This window comes from Ursus arctos, unplaced genomic scaffold (assembly GCF_023065955.2).
Source record: "Ursus arctos isolate Adak ecotype North America unplaced genomic scaffold, UrsArc2.0 scaffold_29, whole genome shotgun sequence".
NCBI lineage: Eukaryota > Metazoa > Chordata > Mammalia > Carnivora > Ursidae > Ursus > Ursus arctos.
In genome coordinates this window covers 31,389,022-31,412,346 of record NW_026622974.1, presented here as the reverse complement: position 1 = coordinate 31,412,346, position 23,325 = coordinate 31,389,022, and the positions used below count along the sequence as shown (strand labels likewise).

The window sequence follows — 23,325 nt, the reverse complement described above, 5'->3', positions numbered from 1 at the left end:
GTGAACCACCCAGGTGCCCCTCTGTTGTCTTTAAACTATCAGTTTCAAAACTTGAATTCTGTCACACTGTAGTGTTCTGCCTTTCTTCTCTAGACTCTTAATCTTTTTGTGTCCTCCTGGGGTATATTTTTTATTTTCAGCCAATCTGTCCCCTCCATCTAGGGGACTTTCCTAGGCTGATCTCATCAGGCCTCATGGTTTTAAGTACTACCTATATGCTTATTGCGGACAACTCTTTCTTACGTCTAGATTCTTCACCCACCACCTTCAGCTGTATGTTTTATATGCCCTTGAAAGTCAGCACAACTCACACAGAGCTCTTAATTTCCCCCTGTAAAATGCTTCCTTTTCCAATTTTTATTTCAGTTGATGATAACACCATCAACCTAGTTCTTCTAACCAAACCAAAAAGTTAAGAGCAATTCTTGAGACTTCTTTCTCCCTCACCAGCCACATCCAATAAATCCCTAAGTATTTTTTGAATACATCACCCCCTCTCTGTTTCTATTGCCTCTGTTCTAGTTTGCTTGAACTCTTGTGGTCTTTCTAGGTGGTCTCTGGGCATTTGGCCTTTGTTTCCCATCAGTTCCATTTTCTAAACAGCTAATAGACTAAATAAACTCTTTAAACACAGATCTCATGCTCATTATCCTTGTTAAAGCCCTCAATATGATTTAATTGTCTACAGCATCAGTTTTCTTCCTGTGAAATAAAAAGCCCCCATCGGCCCCTATCTGCTTCTAATCGCATAATCTTTCCAACCAGCACCTGCCCTGTAGTGTGTAGCTGGATGTATGATTCCATACCTTTTTGTCTTTGCTTTGTCTGAAATTCTCTCACCCCTTCACCTACTTGCCTAACAGATTCCTGTTTGTCATGGCTACTAGGAGTTATCTTCAAATATTTTATGGTGGTGACCCTTTGGGGCTCTGAGGTAACTTAAAAGAATATAAAAAAAGGAGAGTGTTTTTAGGTAGAGTCTATGAGATTATAGTAGTCACAATATTCCACATGATATGCCCTACATGTCAGCAAAGTCTGGATTCCAATCTGATGTAGACAAAGGAACATTCACAAAAGTTTTATCAGAATGCTTCCTCCATTTTATCCCAATGGCTACCCTTCCCATTATCAGGAAAATTCATTTGGTGAAAATGGGCAGAAGGAGAGGATTTTTGTTCTTATCCTTTTGAGGGCATTGTCTTGTCCCTTTTTATCCCAAATAAACCATGGCCAAATTTTATGTTGTCCTATGCCAGACGTTTGAGTCCCAAATTACTTGAATTTTATATACTGGAAATGTATACTCTTGCTTTTCTATCCTCGCTATTGGTCACAGGAGCTAAGAATAAATAAATGCCTTCAATCCCCAAAAGATCAATTAGCTGAAAATGAAGGAAACATGGTGTCCCCCATTTAAGCCTATTCTTCTGTAAGATCCCTGGGCAGAGACTAGGGTATGGGTGATAGGTAAAATGCTTCTACTCAAATTATTAGAATTCTTCATGATTAATACTAGGTCTCAATATGATTCTTTATATTATACCACCATTCATTCTTAAAGATTCAGTTTATGAGTTCAGGCCTTTTAATGAAAGGAGAAATGTCATGGATGTCCAGGCGAAGTTTTGCTCATCAGTTCTCACCCCACCCAATATTTTGGAAAGGACTCCATCATTTCACTTAAAACATTGAATTACATGTCTTTAAATCTCTACTTCTTCTACTACCTGGGTTCTTTGATGGCAGGAACCACATCATATTTATTTTTATTGCCTCCAAATTTAGAATGGTGCCTAGTAGATACTTAATAAAATGTTAGCTTGTTGAATGAGGAAACAAATTGTTATTGGTTGCAATGAAGTTTAGGTTTTAAAGAATTCACTAATTCTTAACATCTACATCATAATCGATAAACTCTATTTTTGTCTGATAACACATTTCTTACTATCACATTGAGGCAAGAGTTCCTATATTTCAGCTATTCCCAGAGGTACTGGGGATAAGGACGTTAATCACCCACAGTGTTCCATGATGCTAATAACCTTGAAGAATTTGTATAGGCACATGTATTAAATATTGCATGGGCTAGGATGTTGCATCGTAATGACAGTGAACTGACGTGCAAGCATAGATAGCGTTGCCCTCAGAAAGTGAAACTGGTATTCAACACCTAATGAATTGGAACAGAAATATACAGGTTGGCTAAGGAGAGAGTAAATTTACTCCCAAAGGAGAGAAACATATTACTAAAACCTGACTGAAGATGTTATAGCTGAAGGAAGGCATTACCAAGCAATGAGGAGCTGAACTGAAATGGAAATGTGAAAATGGTGATCATGTCCCTTATCATGGTAGTGCTCTTCTCACCTCTTCATAGCAAGAGGGCCTTCGGTTGGGAGAAAACCTCTCAGGGCCAAGTGTCACGGATATCCCTCTTGTGGAGATGGCTGTTTTAGGCTGCCTTAGATGATGCCATCATAAGGAGAATATTGCAGGAAGAAGATATATTTCATGTATAGTAAATGGCATGAATGGAGAAGACAGGGCAACCAGTAGTCCAGCCTGGAAGGACCATGGTGGTGACAAGTAGGAAGCTGGTGCTACTGGTCAGGCAATAGACTGAGTGTGTGAGGAAGAATTAGACATTGTCCTAAGGTATTTGATTATTCATATTCAGGTTATAGGGGCCATTGACGATAATTAAGACAGAAATTAGAGTTAAGATATAAGACCAAACATATGGTTTTGTTCAAAATAAAATGAATAATGAATAACTAGGAAGCCTATTAGAGGTTTTTGCAGTATAGAGCAAAATATACAAGACAAATGATTAAGGCCTAAACTAAGCAATGGACAAGAAAGAGTGCTGAGTACATATTGCAAAAAAGAACATGAGACAAAAAACATAAAACACTTCTAGCATTGACAAATAGCAGCCAATTTTTCACACCACTCAACTGTCTCGACTTTACTTGGATCAATAGAACATGTGAATGATGTTGTCACAGAAGTCCTGAAGCACTACTTTTTAGAATTATTTTTTATATTGCAGTAAGTATACATCACACGAAGTTTACCATTTTAACCCTTTTCAAGTAGACAATGCAGTTGCATTAAATACATTGACAATGTTAAATAACCATCACCGCTATCCCTCTCTAGCACCTTTTCATCATTCCAAACTGACAGTCTGTATCCATCAAACGTTAACTCCCTGTGCCCTCTCCTCCCTGGTAATCTCTTCTCCTGGTAACCTCTCTTCTACTTTCTGGCTCTGTAAGTTCACCTGTTCTAAATACCTCATATAAGTAGAATCATACGACATTTGTCCTGTTGTGTGTGACTTATTTCACTTAGCATATTTTCAAGGTTCATTGTTTTTTTAACATGTATTATTCCTTTCTTTTTTTTTTCTTTTTCTTTTTTTAGGTTGAATAAATAGTTTAATAATTAATATATCAAGGAATGGAATCAGGTTAGCTGAAATCTGTTCTCAGTTCTCTCAGTAACTTTTTGTGTTAAAAATGATTTTTAACATGTATCATTCCTTTCTATGACTGAATAATATTCCATGGTATGCCTGTGTCACATTTTGTTTATTCATTCATCCGCTGATGAATTGTTTTTACATTTTAGCTATTGGGTTGTTTTTACGTTTTAGCTATTGTGAATAATGCTGCTACAAACACTAGCACACAAGTATCTGTTCAAGTTCCCATTTTCAGTTATTATGTATACCTACTTAGTTTATTTTTTTATAATAATATTTTTTATTATATTATGTTAGTCACCATACAGTACATCCCTGGTTTTTGATGTAAAGTTCCATGATTCATTAGTTGCGCATAACACCCAGTGCTCCATGCAATACGTGCCCTCCTTACTACCCATCACCAGCCTATCCCAATCCCTCACCCCCCTCCCCTCTGAAGCCCTCAGTTTGTTTCTCAGAGTCCATAGTCTCTCATGCTTCATTCCCCCTTCTGATTACTTAGAAGTTTAAAGCCTTCCTTCACAGTGGTAGGTGTAGGAATGAAATGCCACATGTCTACACTATGCCTTTGAGAGCTCTGAATTCCCATTACTGTCCCTACTACTCAAAAGAGGGTCAAAACATTGAATCAGTCATTATCGGAAGTGACAGTGCCTTGAATTTCAAGGAAAGGACACTTTGTTTCTCAAAGTTCGGGAGAACAGCTTTTTGTTCTTCACTCGATAGGATGTACATGTCCTCAGAGGTCCTTCATGCAAACACATGATATGGAATTTCTCCAGCAGCACACAAACATGGAAATACATAAAATGTTCTGGGTGGTGGAACTGAGTCCCTCAGTGTGAGAGCCTGGGGAGAATTAAATCACACCATTGAAATCCACTTTTTCTTGAAGACTCATCTCACCTTTGTTAACAGCATCTAAAGTTAATGCTGAATTTGACTCCCATGCGAACACAGCGCTGAGACAGAGAAGTGGTAAAACTGAATCTCAAACATTAGTATATTCTGAATCAAGGCATATATTTGTGTGTAATAGTAACGTATTTTGAGACCATACAGTTTGCCAGGAGCCTTTCTAAGTTTTTTACAAGTGTTGGGCACACAGTAGAAGCTAAGCATCTGTTTTTCAAATTGAATTGAGCTATTGTGTTAACATATAGGCAACAACTAGTAGCTGGCTTTGTGGCAGCTCTATAGACAGATGGAATTAGAATTATCTAGCAATCAGGACCTAGGCTGCACAGTCCAGTTCAGAAACCATTTAATCAAGATCCCTTTGGGCATGTAGAATCTGCCAAAAGGCAGCCCAGAGTAAGGTTGAAGTGAACCCAGACTCTGGTAGGTCCAGGTTTGTCTTTTTTAAAAGAATATCTTAAATATTAACAAGTTTATATGAAGCTAAGAAACAGAAAAAAACATTGAAGGTAAGGATATTTATCAAAAGTAGTTTCTCCGTGACAGACTCCCCTGGGGATAAAAACAGAAAGAATATTTTTAACTCTGTGTTTTTATGAGTCATTAGCAAAAAGACAATTTTAGTAACTCTCTTACCTGTTTCATTTATGCCTACTATCTGCTCAATGGGGAGTCACATTTATATCGTTTTCAGAGTTAAAGTTTAACCCCCAAAATCCCAAGGAGAAGTGGCACAGTGATTTGAATTTATATGAAGGTATAAATGTGTGGGTCTGGATGGGGGAGAGCAGAGGAAGTGGGCAGAGGAAGAGACAAGAGTCATTGAGTCCATGTAGGGAGAGCTGTGTTGGAAACACCTGGAAAGGATACTCCCAGGATACTGGTAATAAAAACATCTGACTTTTAAAATGGTTCGGGACTAACGCTAGGTGCATATTATTATTAATTTTCCTTGACATTAAAGATTTTTAAGGTAAGGCTTTGGGATTGAAACATGTTGGAAACTATTGAGAAAAGCAGGCTTTTTCTCATCCAGGCTTCCTCTTGCAGGGTGTCTGTGTGTGCTGCTTACAGAGTGTTGCTAGGCAAGGAAACAGAAGAGCAAATTCAAAATCTGGTTTTGCAAATTTGTCTCTAAAGGTTCAGGGGATTCGTTCAGACAGAATTTCATATAGAGTTCTTCCTGCCTTAAATCAGAAGACATTGGGGACTTTTTTTTTAAGTCCATGGGACTTAATATTGCTCCTTTTGCTGGAGCTCCGTTCCTTGGTTTCCCTGAGGAAACAAAAGAATCATTTATTGTCACAAAGAGTCACTGGTTTGGTGACTCCCTTTCCTATCACTGTATCATTCTCTTATTGTATATCCACCAGTTTGGTATGAGGAAGAAAGGTGGATCCTAGAAATTACTAACCTTGATCTTGGTTTGGTGTGGCTTTGAGAGCCAAAGGTTTTTGGGCACCCCTTACCTTACCTGGATGTAATATGCAAAGATGAGTGAAAAGGGAGCATGGATTGTTCAGACTTTCACAGGGAATGGTATTTTCTTTTATTCTGCTTCCCCAGCCAGGTTTTTATTTAAATTCCAGCTAGTTAAACTACAGGGCAACGTTAGTTTCAGAAGTAGAATTTAGTAATTCATCACAAGTGTTCTCTTAATACCTATCACCTATCCCCCTGCCCATCTTCCCTCCAGAAACCATCAGTTTATTCTCTATAGTTAAGAGTCTGTTTCTTGACCCTATGCTCCAGCAATTGCACTGCAAGGTGTTTTCCCAAAGGACACAAAAATACTGATTTGAAGGGATATATGCATCTGGTGTTTATAGCAGCGTTATCAACAATAGCCAAATTATGGAAAGAGCCCAAATGTCCATCAGCTGGTGAATGGATAAACAAGATGTGGTAAATACATAGAATAGAATATTACTCAGTCATCAAAAAGAATGAAATCTTGCCATTTACAGCAATGTGGATGGAGCTAGAGAATATTATGCTAAGTGAAATAAGTCAGTCAGAGAAAGACAAACACCATATTCTGGTTTTCTTTTTGAAATTATAATAATAAACCGTTCTTCAGTGCATTTGAATGTGTCCTACAGATATAACAGGGCACTGCTTTGCTCATTGTGGTTTGAAAAACTACACTTATTGATCTGTTGTCAAGCAAAACAGGAGCTCCTCGTACAAAAGCTCTGAGTTGTTTTTTGTTTGTTTATTTGTTTTGGAAATGAGGCATCATTTTGGTGGACTCCTTTCCACTCATCTGAATTTGTTACAAAGAAAGTAGAATATAGACAGAGGAATTAGGAACCTCCACACAAGGGTTTAACTCATTTACACCTTCACTAGACTGTTATTGATTGCTGAAATGTAGTTCTCTATATACTCAAAAATACATATAGCTTTCTAATTTTTTCGTGTTTGGGGGAAGCAAAATTCAAAGTATATTCGGAAGATAATTCAGAACATTATAATATTAAAGATAATTTGAACTTGTATCCAGGAGGTTCTTAGAAAAATAAAATTTGAGCTACAGCAAGATAAAGTATTAGCTGGACTTATAGGACAGACCATCACTTGGTTCTAGTAGAAGAGTTGAATGATCCAGAACTAATTTTAGATTCCACTAAAGAAATTAATCATTTTTATGAAAACTCTTGAAATGGATAAGAAGCAAAGCAGGAAATCTGGAGAAAATAGGACTAGTTGTTCATGTGTTTTCTTCTCTCAAAGCTGAAAAAACACGTTTGAAAATTTCATAAGCAACCCCAGTCCTGGTTTATTCTGAGCAGAATAAGCGGTATGTCTTTATTTCTCTGTTGAAAATTCTGCTATTAACTTGGATTAGACACCTACTTCAGAAATAATGATCATTCCTGTGTGCATTTATGCTTGAAAATGTTTAGCCAATTACAAATGAGCTGCCAGGGCATTAGAACTATTAATGTAATAAATTTGCTAAACAGCCTATCTCCAGTCCTGGAACAATGCCTAACACATATCTGCTATTCAATAAATATTTGTTGAGTGAATGAATAAATTAAATTGCCAGAATGAGGCAGCTCCATCTTTAGTGTATAAGTTTAATCTTCCTAATAATTAAAATAAGAACTTTCCTCAGGTTAGGGGGACTTCTGGGCATCTAGAAATTCATATAAGAACATTCAATGGGAGAGAGAAACCCATAGAAATATTGGTAGGATTGAAGGTTGGAGAGAGACACAAAGTCAGTTTTACCCTGGAGTTAGGGAATCTTTCTTTAAATTCTGTACAATCACAATGTGCACAGAGAACAGATTAAACAGAGGTTCCTAAACTTTGCTTGCTTCCAGTACTCTTGGTATCTTGATGATTTTTTTTATGATACTCCTAGGCCAAAAGAAAAGCCAACAGATTCATTTATTAAGTGGTTATGTCTAAACACTTAATAAGTGTTTAAGTCGTAACAACTTACTATCCATTTGAATAAATAATGCACATACATTGAAAAAAACCAATATTTTTATTTCATTCTGAAATAGCCACGATTACTTGCGGATAGAACGTGTGTGCCCATGAGGCACTTCACAATATCTCAGATCTTGGTATCAGTATCACCCTCATTTTCCTTTCCACACTACCTTTCATATAGTACCTGACTTTTATCACAGCAACCTCTGAAAACCCAGTTTCACAAAGATACGATGTATCAGACAGAACATAGTGATCTAATGTTAACATGGTTCCTGCAGCGTCTGGCAGATGTTAGGGATGACTACATTTTCCTCAAAATTTAAAATGTCCCACTGCACCTGTGAGTTCACTGCAGTGTCCCAGAGGGCAGCATTTAGAAACCATAGGGTTATAGAGATGAGATATGCATGATAATGATAATAATGTCAACTGCTGACTCACCGAAGAACACCAACATAAAACAAAACTACATTTATTTTTAACCTAGTAAGAGAGATCAATATTTTGTTGAAGTCTTAGTAACACTTCTGAGGGGGGAGGCGAAGGCAAAGATGTATATTTTGTTTTTTGAGTCTGTTTAAGACAGATCTTTCAGTGCAGCAGCAACCTGATTGGGATTTGACAAAGTTCTTGACATTATAATTTAAAATCAGTGGCCACAGTGAGACAAGGATTTCGTGAAAGTGTAAGTAGTCATGGTTTTTGGCTTAAAATAGCAGAAATTCATTCTTCTATAGTTCTTTTTTCTTCCCAGTTTTTATTTAAATTCAAGTTAGTTAACATATAGTGTGGTATTGGTTTCAGGAGTAGAATTCAGGGACTCATCACATATAACACCCAGTGCTCATCACAAGTGCCCTCATTGATGCCCATCATCCAGTTACCCCATAACCCCCACCTCCCCTCCAGCAACCCTCAATTTGTTCTTTATAGTTAAGAGTCTTTATGGTTTGCCTCTCTCTCTGTTTTTATCTTATCTTATTTTTCCTTCCCTTCTCCCATGTTTATCTGTTTTGTTTCTTAAATTCTACACAGGAGTGAAATCATATGGTATTTTTCTTTCTCTGACTGACTTACTTTGCTTAGCATAATACATTCTAGTTCCACATCATAGTAAATGGCAAGATTTCATTCTTTTTGATGGCTGAGTAATATTCCTTTGTATATATACTACATCTTCCTTATTCATTCATCAGTCGATGGACACTTGGGCTCTTTCCATAATTTGGCTATTGTAGATAATGCTGCTATAAACATTGGGGTGCATCTGTCCCCTTGAATTAGTATTTTTATATCCTTTGGGTAAATATCTAGTAGTGCAATTGCTGGGTCATAGGGTAGTTCTGTCTTTGACTTTTTGAGGAACCACCATACTGTTTTCTAGAGTGGCTGCACCAGTTTGCATTCTCACCAACAGTGCAAAAGGGTTTCCCTTTCTTCACATCCTCACCAACATCTGTTGTTTCCTGTGTTGCTAATTTTAGCCATTCTAATAGGTGTGAGGTGGTATCTCATTGTGGTTTTGATTTGTATTTCCCTGTTGATGAGTGATGTTGAGCATCTTTTCATGTGTCTGTTGGCCATCTGTGTGTCTTCTTTGGAATAATGTCTATTCATGTCTTCTGCCCATTTCCTTTAATAAGCCCAACTGAGTGGTCTATTTTCCCGAGAAGGGAGGCAATTAGAGATTGTCAAAAGTTTGGATATGTGGGTTTGGAGGAAGTTCCTGAAATTAAAAAAAAAAAATAGTTATTTGCACTTTCAGCTTCTTGGGTAAGAGTTTCTTGGAAGAGTAAGATCATGTTAATGCAGATATTAGACTGTGTGGCTTTAGTTCTTAATAAAAATGATAAAATTAACAGTAGTTATCAAGCCCTTTTCTTGCTAGCCATGGTTCTTAGCACTTTCCGTGCATTGTTTTAAAAAATATTCTCAATAATTTTATGAGGTAGAAATTATTATCCTCATTTTTACAAAAAAAGGATATAAAAGGAAGACGCCTATGGTCATGAAATGAGCACAAGATGGAGCGTAAGTCTTTTTGTCGTTTTCTCAAACAGCAAAAAGGCGTGGCAAGGATGATGAGAGTAATTCACAGGTTTGTACATTGAGCATTTATTTTCAAAGTGTTCTTTAAACATTCATATTACTCTTGCTATGGACCTTATAATGGTCTGTGGGCCTCCCTGACCATGCTGTAGAAACAGCTTATTGTAGCTTCCCTGTTTATTGATCCTGGTTGTTAGTGACCAACTGCCCTGGAGCTGACCTCATGCCTTACACTGCCACTGACTCTGGGAGAATTCCTGAAGTCAGTAGAGCCTTTGGACATGGGAGCATATCTCTGGGCAGCACAGCAGGTAGTGTGCAGAATCTCATACCTTATGGTATGTTGGTTGCTTAGTTATGGAACCATGTTGCAGATTGTGACTTCAACCTGAAAAGAGAAAACGCAGTGTTAAAGTGATCCTTGCTAGTTAAAAACATGTTTTACTTTAGATGGCAGTATTAGATAGTAAAAGAACAACAGATTTTGATACAAGAATTTTGGGATTGAGTTCAAGCTCTTCCATTTCCAAACCATGTTACCTTAAGGAACTTACTTAACGTCTCTGAACTTCAGGTGCTTCTTTAGTAAGTTATGGCGAATACGTACTTCACAGGGTTGTTGGGAAATTCTAGTAAGGTAATATTCAAGTGTATTAAAGAGGTTTTTAGCACAATGATATATTAGTTATTGTTATTATTATGTGGTTTAGTGAAATTATGTTACACATAGTCAATTACTAGATAGTCCTTTAACTCTATTTCATGCTACTTCATGCTAATATGTTTATTCCTTGAAGCACAGGTATTTATATGAATCATTCTCTAATGCTGGCCATGTTGTAATCTAACACTCTGGCAGGTCATCTACAATACACTAAACATTTCTAAGCACAAATGCACACTGGATTGATAATTGTTTCTTCAAGCTCTATTTTGAGTTAGAAATTCAATTTCCATGCAGGCTGTTAAATGCAAAGCTTATATTATACATGTCAGCTTAAACACATGGCCACAGACACACTCATACCATGACAGAATTGCCCACATTCAGTAATTCATCTTTAGAAAGCTTCCTCGCTCCAAGGGCAAAGCTCAGGGGGACTTTCACCAGACCAGATGTTTTCTGAGAGAGAGATGTACTCTTTGATACCCTTTTACTCCTTTGAGAGGTATAGCGCCCATTTACATCAAAATAAATTGTGTAAGTGAAGGAGAAAAGGAAGGAATACATGAAAAACAAATATATTTGGTTCTCCCACATTAGTAAACTCCACTGGATTTATTCGGCATTTTAAAAAAGTCAAGTTATCATTCCCATTTATCAAATCAAAACATAGTTCCTTAGTTTTTCCCATAGATTTTGACAATGAGGTGAAGACATAGAATATATAATTTACCAAATAAAGGTTGATTTCAGAGTTTATATTTCATTAAGTGTAAGAGGAAATCTAGTTTGCAATGTGACCCGGGTATTCCATTCAACACTAATTGTAACATTTATATGCCAGCTGTCAGGTGTGTCTTGGAATCAATAAAATAATAACAATGCCTTTGTATAAATTGATTTATTTTGTTTTTATGGAAAAAGAGCTTAACTAGAAGGATATGGGATTTTCCCATGAATTCAAAGATAGAAAGGTAGTGAGGGCATCATGACAGGAACTAGAACTGAAATTCACTGCAACCTAGGCAGATTTTCTTAGGATGTGCCTCTCACAGGTAATACACATGACCATTTCTAGGTATGTCTTATTGTCCTTTTCTTCCTAAAGAATGGTTTTCTGTACTCTACTTCTCTACTTACACATCTCTATCATGGCTTCCTCAGAGTGGAATCCTTTACCTAGGAGTCTGCATCATGTGACAAAGAACCAACCACACTTGACTGACCTTCCTGCTCTTTGGTCCAATTCCAAATACCTGGGAGAAAAACTCTCATTACCATAGCCCAGACTTTTCATTGTTAGCTCTTATGTAAACTACCCAATGGACTACAGCCATAGAACAGGGAACTGAAGTACAAACGTGACTCCAGGAGCAGATAATAGCAGCTCTCAGAAAAGGGAACTTGGTCAGGATAATCACCCCCAAATCACAATAGCATAAAAATATTTTTATCATAGAAACACTTTACTATTGTCGCAGAAATATTAGTGTGCAAAGATCCAGGTTCACAAAAATCTGGATTTAGTTTATGTTCTTAGTTTTTCTTAATGACCAAGTTTGTGAACGTTGTTTTAGCCAATCCTTTATAGTACTTGGTACAATTATTTAAAGGAATTCTATGGATGTGTCCTTTTTAAAAACATCCAATCAATCAGTATGCCTTTGTGGAGCATCCCTTTCTGGGTATACTATTTTATTTATATAATTTTCTATGGTACATTGGTATAACAGTCAACAAAGAATTGATTTACTTTAAATTATTCGAATAGATACTTTATAGAGTTTTATGTTTCCTAAGCCATGAGGTTCTGTTCATTTGGTCATAAATTTTTGGTTGTTGCTCCTTCCTTTAGTCTGTATCTGCTTATGTATAATCTATATACAGAATTATTGTCTTAATTCTAAAATAAACATAGGATGGAACGTGAAGTACCATGAGAACTGAAAGAAGGTGAATGTGACTGGAATCTAGTGACCAAGGGGAGAATGACACATGTGCATAAATACCAAGAAAGAACCAAGACAGATATCAAGAAAGCATTTTATGGATGTTGCGATTTTTGTTTCCAATGTGTGGATTTGCTATTTATGGTAGACCTCACTGAAGAGGTGCCACTTGCAAGGTGTCACTTTCAAGATGTTCCATGAATCCTTAATTTAGTAATGCTTTCTTGGAATGGAGAAAAATCTGTGCACAGTTGGACCCCCAGATCTTCTTTCCTTCCCGGAGACCAGATGACCCTCCTCCAAGTAAGAGGCTAGCCATTAATGTTCAGGGAAAACTGAACCTGCAGATCTCTGGACCTCTGTACGCAGGGTACAGAAACACATTGGTGTGACAAATTTTAAAAGAGAAATGTAAAAAAAATCCAAAAAAACAAAAAACCAGTGACAATGCAGGGAGGATTAGCAGACACTTAAGCAAAAGCAACTGTTATAATTGAAATCCTCAGAATGACCAGAGGTTGTGCATCCAGTACAAGCAAACAAAAAGCTAAAGTATGATGCTTGTATAAAGAAATAGAATCAGAAAAACTTCCTGTAAACTAAACTAAAATTATTTAGAAAAATCTAATACATGTTGAGGAAAATCCCTGGGAAAGTAGAATCAAAAGATAAAGAAATAGAAAATAGAAGAAAAGAGGTATGGGGCGCCTGGGTGGCTCAGTCGTTAAGCATCTGCCTTCGGCTCAAGGCATGATCCCGGAGTTCTGGGATCGAGCCCCACATCAGGCTCTTCCGCTGGGAGCCTGCTTCTTCCTCTCCCACTCCCTCTGGTTGTGTTCCCTCTCTTGCTGGCTGTCTCTCTCTCTGTCAAATAAATAAATAAAATCTTAAAAAAAAGAAAGAGGTATGAAAATTTGATGATCACTCTAAGAGTTTCAGCATTCAGCTTATAGATATTGCATAAAGAGAGAGCAGAGAAAGCAAACATTAAGAAATTGCTGAAGAAAGAGAACACAAAAATATTTCCAAAACTGAACTACAAAGGCCTTCAGGTGAAAAGAAACCAGCAAGAGCCCAGCAAAAAAGGATTCACATCAAAGTACATTTTTATGAACTTTCAGAAAAAGCAGTGGATTTCAAAACTTTCCAAAGAGAGTATTAAATTGGAAACAAAACAAAATAAATGAAACAAAACACATTTACCTACAGACTCTGAAATCAGAATGGCATTAGAGTTGTTGAAAGCAACACCAGAGTTAGGATATTATGGAAATATAACTTAAAATTTTAAAGGAACATAGTTCTCAACTTAAAATTACATAACTAAACAAACTATTATTCAAGTATTTATGTAGAATATTTTTCAAGAATACAAAAAAAATCATTCTTGATTTCTGTGCTCTTTTCCCCCAGCTCTATTCAGGTATGATTGACAAAAAATAATATATATTCAGGTTGTACCATGTGATTTTTTAAAAGATGTACAATGTGGTGATTTAATATACATATACATTAGTTACTGCAAAATAAGCTTCAGCAAAATGAGAGGAAACAAAAAGATAAATGAGAACATGGAACCCAGGGAAAGGAGGGCCAGTTCTTGAAGTGAGGTCTTTTCTCACATTCTGCCTGCCTACCTTTTCTTCTTCTTTCCTTCCTCTTTTTCTTTTTACTTTTTAGCTTGAAATTGGTACCACATTTTAAATTCTGTAACCTGGGGTCTGTAGATGTTTACAACTCTTAATGAGATAGCAATTTCTTTTGCCCAAAATAACTTTTGGCATCCTATGTTTAATGAGTCCTGTGGTTACTGACAGTGATAAAGAGATAATCCCAAGAGTAGTGTGGCTAGGGGGAGAAATGCAGGAGAGAATACATGAATTGATGAAGAGTGTAAGGAAAGCGAATTGAGAACTTCAGGAAGCAAAATGAAAATTAGAACAATATGTTTTCCCTTGGACAGATAGAAATGGTTTTAAAGCATGGTGGGAAAGTTTGAAGTCTTACCTGGCAAAGCATCCTCAAAGCTATCAAAATATTTTATGCTTTTATTAGAATTTCTTCATCTCTGCAGAACCATGAGTACAAATTAATTACAGATATACTGAAGAGCAGTTGAAGAAAATTTCTTGTAACAAACAACTTTACTGAATACCAGAGAAATAATTTAGAAGTAAATTGACAGTTATTTTGTCATATATTGCCACTCAAATCTATGGTTAGCTCATTTTTATATGTATGCATTGTTCTATAGTTCGTATTGAATGAAATAGTAAAGTAAATAAATTCTTTAGCACACTGTATCAGATATTATACTTTTATCAATAAGCTTTCCATTAGGGAAACATCACTTAGATGAAACCATTTATTCTATTTCACTGTATTTTTTTAAACCAGTACTTTGATGAAAAGGACAAAATGGGAGAAATTAATTGGTAGTACAAGAAACTGAAAGCAAAGGATCTGTGGACTAACTGTCCTCCCTATGATAATATTATATGTATTATTTGTCTCTACTGATATAATTCAGTACATGATAATTAATGTTAGTGATGTGTTTCTTAAATACACTTAAAAAGTTAAATGTTTGAATTTGTAATGCTGATATGGCTCTGCATAATGATGCCATGGTGGATGACCTCGTTAATGGGTGGAAGAAAACAGAGTTTATATCCCTTGTAAGTATGTTTATTTATTAATCAATAAGATTGATCAGATCTGCATTGAGGAATTGGATATCATCTATGAGATGTGTACTGTGTACCCATTTCTGCCCATCACTGTTGGAATTTGATGATCTATTAGAAAAGATCTGGGACTGTCTGAAAATAGTGAGGATTTACACCAAACCCAAAGGCCAGTTGCCAGATTATATGCCCCCAGTGGTGCTGCCTTACTCCAGGATCATGGTGGAGGATTTCTGAATGAAGATTCACAAAAATCTTATCAAAGAACTTAAATACACTCTGGTCGGGGGTCTGTCTGTGAAAACAATCCTCAAAATGTGGATAAATGAGGATAAAACAATCCTCCATATAGTAGAGGATGAGGATGTCATTCAGATTGTGCAGAAGTAAAGCCTTCCCCTCTGGCCATCTGTTGGGCCAACCATAGCAGCTTTCCCCATGACTAAGCACCCTGTCCCAAACCCCTTCCGGCTATGACAGCCAGTGGATCAAGATTCAGGGGAGGGAGATGGAGGCACCCAAATTGGAACTTTACTTATCTTAATTTGGTGTCACCTTGTGAATTCAACTGCATAAAGGACATGGTAGGCCAGCCAGCTCTGTGCAGTTCATGTGTCATTGTCAGCATTTCTTTAGGGATGGACTGAATGAGGATGGGTATGCACGGTAAGGCAGCTGCAGAAGGGGTTACTTGGGAGTGTGGTCTTTCTTAAGTGTGAAATTGATAAAAATGTGACTACAACATCTTATTTGATGTTTAGTCATGGGAAACCCTTCCAACTGCATGTGGCCTTCACTCTTCTCATGTGGCCCTTCACAGATGATACTGGAAAGAGGAAGGACATGATGTAAGTTAACTGATTATTCCTTGCAAGTCTAGCCCGCGTGGGAGATGGTGTCATATGGCAATCGAGTAAAGTACTCTGGTGAGAGGAAAGAAAGAAAGAAAGAAAGAAAGAAAGAAAGAAAGAAAGAAAGAAAGAAAGAAGGAAAGAAAACGTTAGACTTTTGAGAGATGATGATACCTGTGTCAGATTTTGCCTGCTCTAGTCACAGCTCCATGGAAGGGGCAGAGCCATGAATGAACTGGAAGAATTCTGAAGTCTTTTTACTCTCTTCCTTCCCCATCTGTCCAGGTATTCTTGTCTGTCTTTTCCTATCTTGTCTCTCAACTTTTTTTCTCTAGTTTAACAACTAAAGTATGTTCAGGTCTCTGTGTGATCTTTACATCACATTTAATGCTCGGTCTTCAGTTCAATAAGACTGCAAGGAAATTACATTTGCAGAATTGTGGATTTTGAGCCAAATTATACAGTGAGTGCCATTTCTTTTTTTTTTTTTAATATTTTATTTATTTATTTGAGAGGGAGAGAATGAGCACGAGCAGGGGCAGAGGCAGACAGGGAGAGAAAGGGAGAAGCAGACTCTCTGCTGAGCAGGGAGCCTGACACAGGCTCAATCCCAGGACCTGGAGACCATGACCTGAGCCAAAAGCAGACACTTAACCAACTGAGCCACCCAGGCACCCTGTGAGTGCCATTTCTTAAAGAAACAAAGCTTGAGAGATTTATGTGAGTAAATCTCTCTGAGCCAGCAGCTAAAGTTATTTGGAGTTCTCTGAAAAGTCTTGCTTCTTTTCCTTCTTCAGGGAAAAGGCTATTAAAGAGATTAATAAACAGTGGCGAATGTTATTCTATTCAGAAGATTTATTCAATTATACTTCATTTTTCTACTTTTTCCACCTGGCTGAGCTGGAAGTTTTTGTATTTACTTTTCTGAGTCCAAGTATGCAATGCAAAGAAGGCACACCTTCGTAGAAGAAAAGATGAGAAATACCTATATAGCATTTGTGAATATGGACACAAAGTTAAAACTGAACTGATACTTGTAGTTGTTCAAAATTCTGTGCGTTTTTGTGGTTATATTATTAAAGGGAATTTCATGCATTTTTTTTCTTTCACGGGTTGGTTTCATATATGGATCACTTATGTATGATGTAAGATGTGGCATGAGGTTGTATGTTGTGAACCTACCCACAAATGAAGAGATCAGCTCACTTGAATGTTGACTTTCCCATTGGCTATGTACTATTTCAAACATTTTTATTTTTGACTGCAGATAGTTTAGGTCTGCTATTTTCCTCTGCCTTTCAAATTCCTCAAAGTTGGCATCTCTCAGAAGTTCTTTTTCCAATTTTTCCTGATTGTATTCATTGCATTTGTTGCTAGTACAGAGTGTCATATTTCCATTGCTAATATGTCTTTCAAATGGTCAACTTTAGAGTTGGTTTAGATTGCAAAATATTTGAAATATAATTGATAAATTATGGGAGAAAAGAGGTACTAAATTTCAACTTTTTAGATTTACTAAAGGAAACACACAATAATTCCTATACCCCATTATCATTATACACTCAGTGAAAGAAATTATTGGAAAGAGAAAGTAAATATATAAGAGATTATAAGGGAAAGTTGGTGACAAAGATATAAAATGAACTTAACAAGGATTGACTTCGAACAAAGAATAAAAACAAATCTTATTCTTATAGAAGAGGAAGATATGAAAGAATAGTTGGACTTTGAGAAAAAATTTAAAGTGTGGAGGAACTGAGTTGAACAAGTTTATATTTATGGCTCTTATCCATTCATAATCACCCCCTCCTCTTCCCCCAGCCATCATTCTTATTCTACCAACCTGATTAGTTTCTTCATAGTATCTACTACTACCTGAAATTATTTTGTTCTGAGTATGTCTGTAGTTGTTAAATATTCATCAGCACCTACAGAAAGTGAACTCCCTGAGATTAGGACACTTGTCTGTTTTATTTATACTGCATACTTAGCATGTGCCTGGAATATAGTAGGTGCTCAATAAATATTTAAATGAGCAAGCATGGTCAATAAATCTTCACATGTAAACAAAAGAAGAGTATGTTAGGTGAATAAAAAGCTTTGGGACATAACACTGTAGTGAATATCTACCTAATATTCTTGGTATTAATTACAGCTACTATTTATTGAGTACCTATTATGTGTTATGAACTAGTCGAAGTAATTTGTATATACTGTCTAATATTGACAATCACCTTTGAAAAACTGTTACTATGCTCAGTTTAGAATGAGGAAATTGGAGCTTAGAAATATGTTTAAAGTTAGGAAGTTGGTAATTAGGGTAATTGGTAATTAGTGTGTCCATGTGTTGATTTTCATTCAGCTGGGGATAAGTAACAGATTTCGAACAGTACTTATGACTCAGTTTTTATAAAAAAAAAACTCATAAAGGATCTATTTGTATGGTAAAATAGTTTTCTCCACTTGTTTCAGATAGTCTATAAGTTGGAGTGGAGAAAACAATCTTCCCAGGATTTCAGATAAGCAAAGCAGGATTTTGTGAGGCACTCTGAGGACCAGGTGAGAAAGTCAAAAAGTCAAGTATCACTGCATACAGTTATAGTGACTGTTCTTGAGTCCAGACCAAGTAGAAAAACAAACCTAGGAATGGACCAATAGACTGGTACTACTTGAGAATATTTCAGTGGGAAGGAGTAATCAAGTGAGTTTAACTCATTGTTTCCTCACATCTCATCGACTTTCTAGCTTGTCTCCTATCCTTAATACCCTACTGAAACAATGCTTTCCATTATTTCTGTTATGACACAAAGAACATTTCCTCATAATTTCCTCTTTTCCCCATCATCTTCACATGGAATCTTTCCACAGCATTAAACCTTGTTGATTTTACACTTCCAAAAAGTCTTCTGTTGATTTATGTGATGGTGCATTTTATTGACTTGGTTCTTATTTTTGACTACTCACTTCACCCTAGCCTCTCTTTCTTGATCCACTCTTAAGATGTAAGCATTATGCAAAAGTTGATGTTTTTTTTCTGATTCTGTGCTCATTTTATGGGAGTTTTCTATTTTCAAGATCATACTGTGCCAGACGTGATCCCTCCAAAGTCCAAGTGCCACTAAACATCTCCTATGGATATCCTGCTAATAATTCAAAGTCAATACACCCAAACCCAAATCCATTTTTTTCTTGATTTTCATTCTCCCACATCCTAGTACCCTGGGTGGATGATTCCCAAGACAGTATTATACAGAAAGCTCAGAGTAACTCTTGGCTTTTCTCTCCTTCCTTATCCAATCTGTCATTGAGATTATTTGAGTCTTCCTTGAAGTATGTCTTTCATATGCACTTCTTGTTTTTGAAAACCACCTATTTTGTATTATTGCATAGTCTCCTAATTCATCTTGTTTCCAGAGTTCTCCCTCTGCAATCCATAAGTACGAGGCATCTTACGAATGTAAATTTTAAATACTTCCCATTGCTTACCAAGTAAAGCAAAAATTACTTAGCGTTGTATTCAAGACCTTAAACTAATTTTCTGTGCCTTCCTTTCCAGCCTCATTTCCCCCCATCCCCACTGCACCCTTTGTCCTAGACTCTCCTTTCAAACCTTTCAACAACCATTCTATAATTAGTCTTTAATATGCCCTGCATTTTTCGTCAGTAGAGATTTGCTCTTAAGTTTCCTTTCATTGTATTGCTCCTAGACTTACCCTGTGAAACATCACTACACATTATTCTAAACCTAGCTTAATTATTAGTTCTTCCATGAAGCCTCCCCACCCTTATTCTCATCAGTGACATCACCGCCCTATCCTAATATTCATGGTATTAATTACAGATACTATTGCCGTGGCATTTTGTTTATACATTTTATGACGCTTTTATTAGAGAGGTATTCAATTTAAAAGTGAAAAAGAAAGTAGGCTCAAGGATTAGACGTACTTGCTGTGTGGCCTCTAGCAAATCACTTAATCTCTCTCTTGGTTCCTTTATCTGTAAAAATAAAATTATTAACATCTACTTCATTAAGTAGGTAATGCATGCAAAACTCATAGAGGAGTGTCTAGGTCAGAGTAAGTGTTCAGCCAGTGGTGTTTATCATCATCATCATCGTCATCATCATCATCATCATCATCATCATCGTCACCATCATCACCAGTCGTTGTCATCACTGTTGTCTTTTGTGTTATAGTCATTTGAGTAGATGAGCATCTGAGTTTCCCCATAGAGCTCTGTGAGGCTAAAGAATATATATATTTTTTATTTTGTGTCCTAAACTATAGCACAGAGACAGGAGCCAAACATTTTAAAAAGTTTAATTGAAATAATAAAAGCAAGGATCTCAAAAAGAAGCTAATATGTAGTTTACCTAGGTGACATTTTTTTCTTTGAGTATAGTTGATACACAGTGTTCCATTAGTTTCAAATATAGAGCATAGTGATTCAACAACTCTATATGTTATGCTATGTTTACCACAAGTGTAGCTGCCATCTGTCACCATGCAATGCTATTATAATACCATTGACCATTTTCCCTATGCTGTACCTTTTGTTCCCATGAATTATTCAAATTCCAAAACTATGTGACTTTTTAATCCACGATGCTGATGACTTGGATGACTAGCAAAATGGGGTTATATTCCATTAGTAGAAGCTGAGAGGTGGTGGGCTTAATCTGGTTCAGAGATGTGATTGATTTCAAGGATAAACCATCTAGGGATTAGGAATTTGTATTTGATAAATACCTCCTACTGCCCTGTCCTTGCACTCCCCAAAAAACTTATAGATTTGAATGTGTAAAAGTTTTGGCTTCACTTGGTTAAAAACCATCCTATAAATATATTACAAAGTAACTTTCCCTTAAGGTATAAAATGTTGGATGTTTGTTTACTTTCGTTTTACAGATCCAAAATGGTATAAAAGCCAAACATAAATCTGCTATGGGTTGAGTCTGGGCATAGATAAATAGTGAAATGGGCTTGAATTAAAACATCTCAAAGGCAAGGATGCTGACAGCAATCATCTGGGACATGTGCTCCTATTACAGGGAGTATGATAATTATAAAAATGTCACTCATATTCTATATAACTTAGGATAGAGGCAAAAAAATCTTTCTTCTGTATCATTGTGACTTTTCTCTTCTGTTTTATATTTTATTGAAAAAATATCCTACTCTCTTTTGGAGACATCTGTTAAAAATGTGAGCACATTTTTCTAAAACAGATTTATAATATAGACATCTAATCTACTTTCCATGGAAATAACCCAGATTACATTAATGTGACATTGAAATGCCTCTCATCCTAACTTAAATAAGACAGTATAATCTATAAAATTCATAACAAAAGGAAAACTTGTTTCTTGAATTATGTGCCCCTAGAACTTCTTTTTGACATCTTATCCCAGGCATTAAATTTGTGAATATTTGAGTTGTACTATTGCCTATATCGTTTTTTATACAGTTTGTGACTCTATCAAAAGTCTTATTCATGAGATGATTGGTAATCCAAGTATGTTTTCAATATTTTTCTATTGTTATTAAAATTAATGATACTTAGCTTATCAAAGGCTATGCTTTATAAATGAACAGTCAGCTATCAATGAAAAAGACTAATAATAGTGAATTATAAATGGAAATCAATCTCAACATAAATTAATAAGCTGTAAGAAATTGATTTTTCATTTCTTCTGCTACTTCATTACACACATTAATGCCTTAAATGAAAACTTATTCCATGTTGCCTAAAATCTGATTATATCATTTGTCAAAACAGGTCATATTAAAAAAAAAATCCTTTGAGATCTTCACTAGTCTTGTCTTAATATCATTTTGGCCAGACATCACTTAAAATTTTTTCCTATATTTGTGTTCTGGCTTAATAATTCACTGTCTTTAGAACAATAGATAACTCAGCTCATATTTGACTAGTGTTTTCTTTCTTGTTTTTATTGAAGGTGGTCCCTGGGGGCAGCTGTAAAGTACCCCTAAGAGCTTATAAATAGGGACAATGAGATTGTCCTTTGAGAATTAAATTATAAAATCAATGGATGGTGTATCAGAGCAGAGATATGCAGTCATCTGAAAAAAATTAAGTTTACTGTCAGGGTCAGAGCAAGACTTAACTGAATACATAAATAAATCTAAAAGAAAAATAATAGTTAATGAGGATGTTATTCAGCAATAAAATCAGGAAAAGTTTACCCAGAGGAACAAATATTGGCTATGTCCTTTCTCAACACAGACAGAACATATTGGCCGGTGGCTTTATTGTGAAGATCAAAGCTTCAGGCCATTATTTGAATTATATAACTCACTTTTGTTGTAGTTCTTTTCTCACCAAAGACCTGGCGCATTAAATGTTGACTGTCCTTGAGGGTCTGCCTTTGGGAGAAAGAGCTGATTATGCTGATGTGAGTGTTTAAGAAAGTAGGGCATCCATATTTCTCTTTATATATTGGAATTCTAATTTTATACATCACTCACTGCCTATAAGGTAGAGGAAGTTTACTCCCTGAAAAATAGATTGATTCTCAATGTGCTGACATTTAGTGTTTTTTTCCCCCAGTTTTGCTGAGATACAATTGACATATAACATAATGTAAGTTTAATGTGTAAACAATGATTTGATATACATATATGTTGCAAAATGATTATCCAGTAAGGTTAGCTAACACCCATTGTGTGTGTGTGTTTGTGTGTGTGTGTGTGTGTGTGTGTGTGTGTGGTGAGAATTAAGATTTACTCTTAGCAACTTTCAAGTATACAATACAACATTGTTAAATGTAGTCACCAAGCTGTACATTAGATTTTCAGAAGTTATTCATCTTATAACCTGAAGCTTTGCACTCTTTGACCACTTTCATTTATTTCCCCCACTTCTACCCACCTGCCCTTGTCAACCAATTTATTCTCTATTTCAATGAGTTTGGTATTTTAGATTCCACATATAAATAAGGTCATATAGCATTTGTCCTGTTCTGATTTTATTTTCTTTGCATATATACACAGAAGTAAAATTGCTGAATCATATTTTTAATTTTTTGAGGAACTTCTATACTATTTTCCATAGTGGCTGTGCCACTTTTCATCCCTATCAATAGTGCACAAGTGTTCCCTTTTTTCCACATCCATACTGGCACTTATTGTCTCTTATCTATTTGATAATAGTCATCCTTAACAGGTGTGAGGTGATATCTCATCATGATTTTGATTTGTATTTTTTTGGTAATTAGTGATTTGAGCAACTGTTC

At 36.0% G+C, this 23,325-nt stretch overlaps 1 long non-coding RNA gene across 1 annotated transcript in view; it reads left to right on the top strand.

Moving 5' to 3' along the window:
- LOC130541992 (uncharacterized) overlaps positions 1-18,875 on the top strand; it is a 322,187-nt gene extending 303,312 nt beyond the window's left edge. The window contains exon 4 of the long non-coding RNA XR_008956174.1: positions 18,543-18,875. This is a non-coding gene — a long non-coding RNA (uncharacterized LOC130541992). The remainder of the gene's footprint in view (positions 1-18,542) is intronic.
- The last annotated feature ends 4,450 nt before the right edge of the window (positions 18,876-23,325 follow it).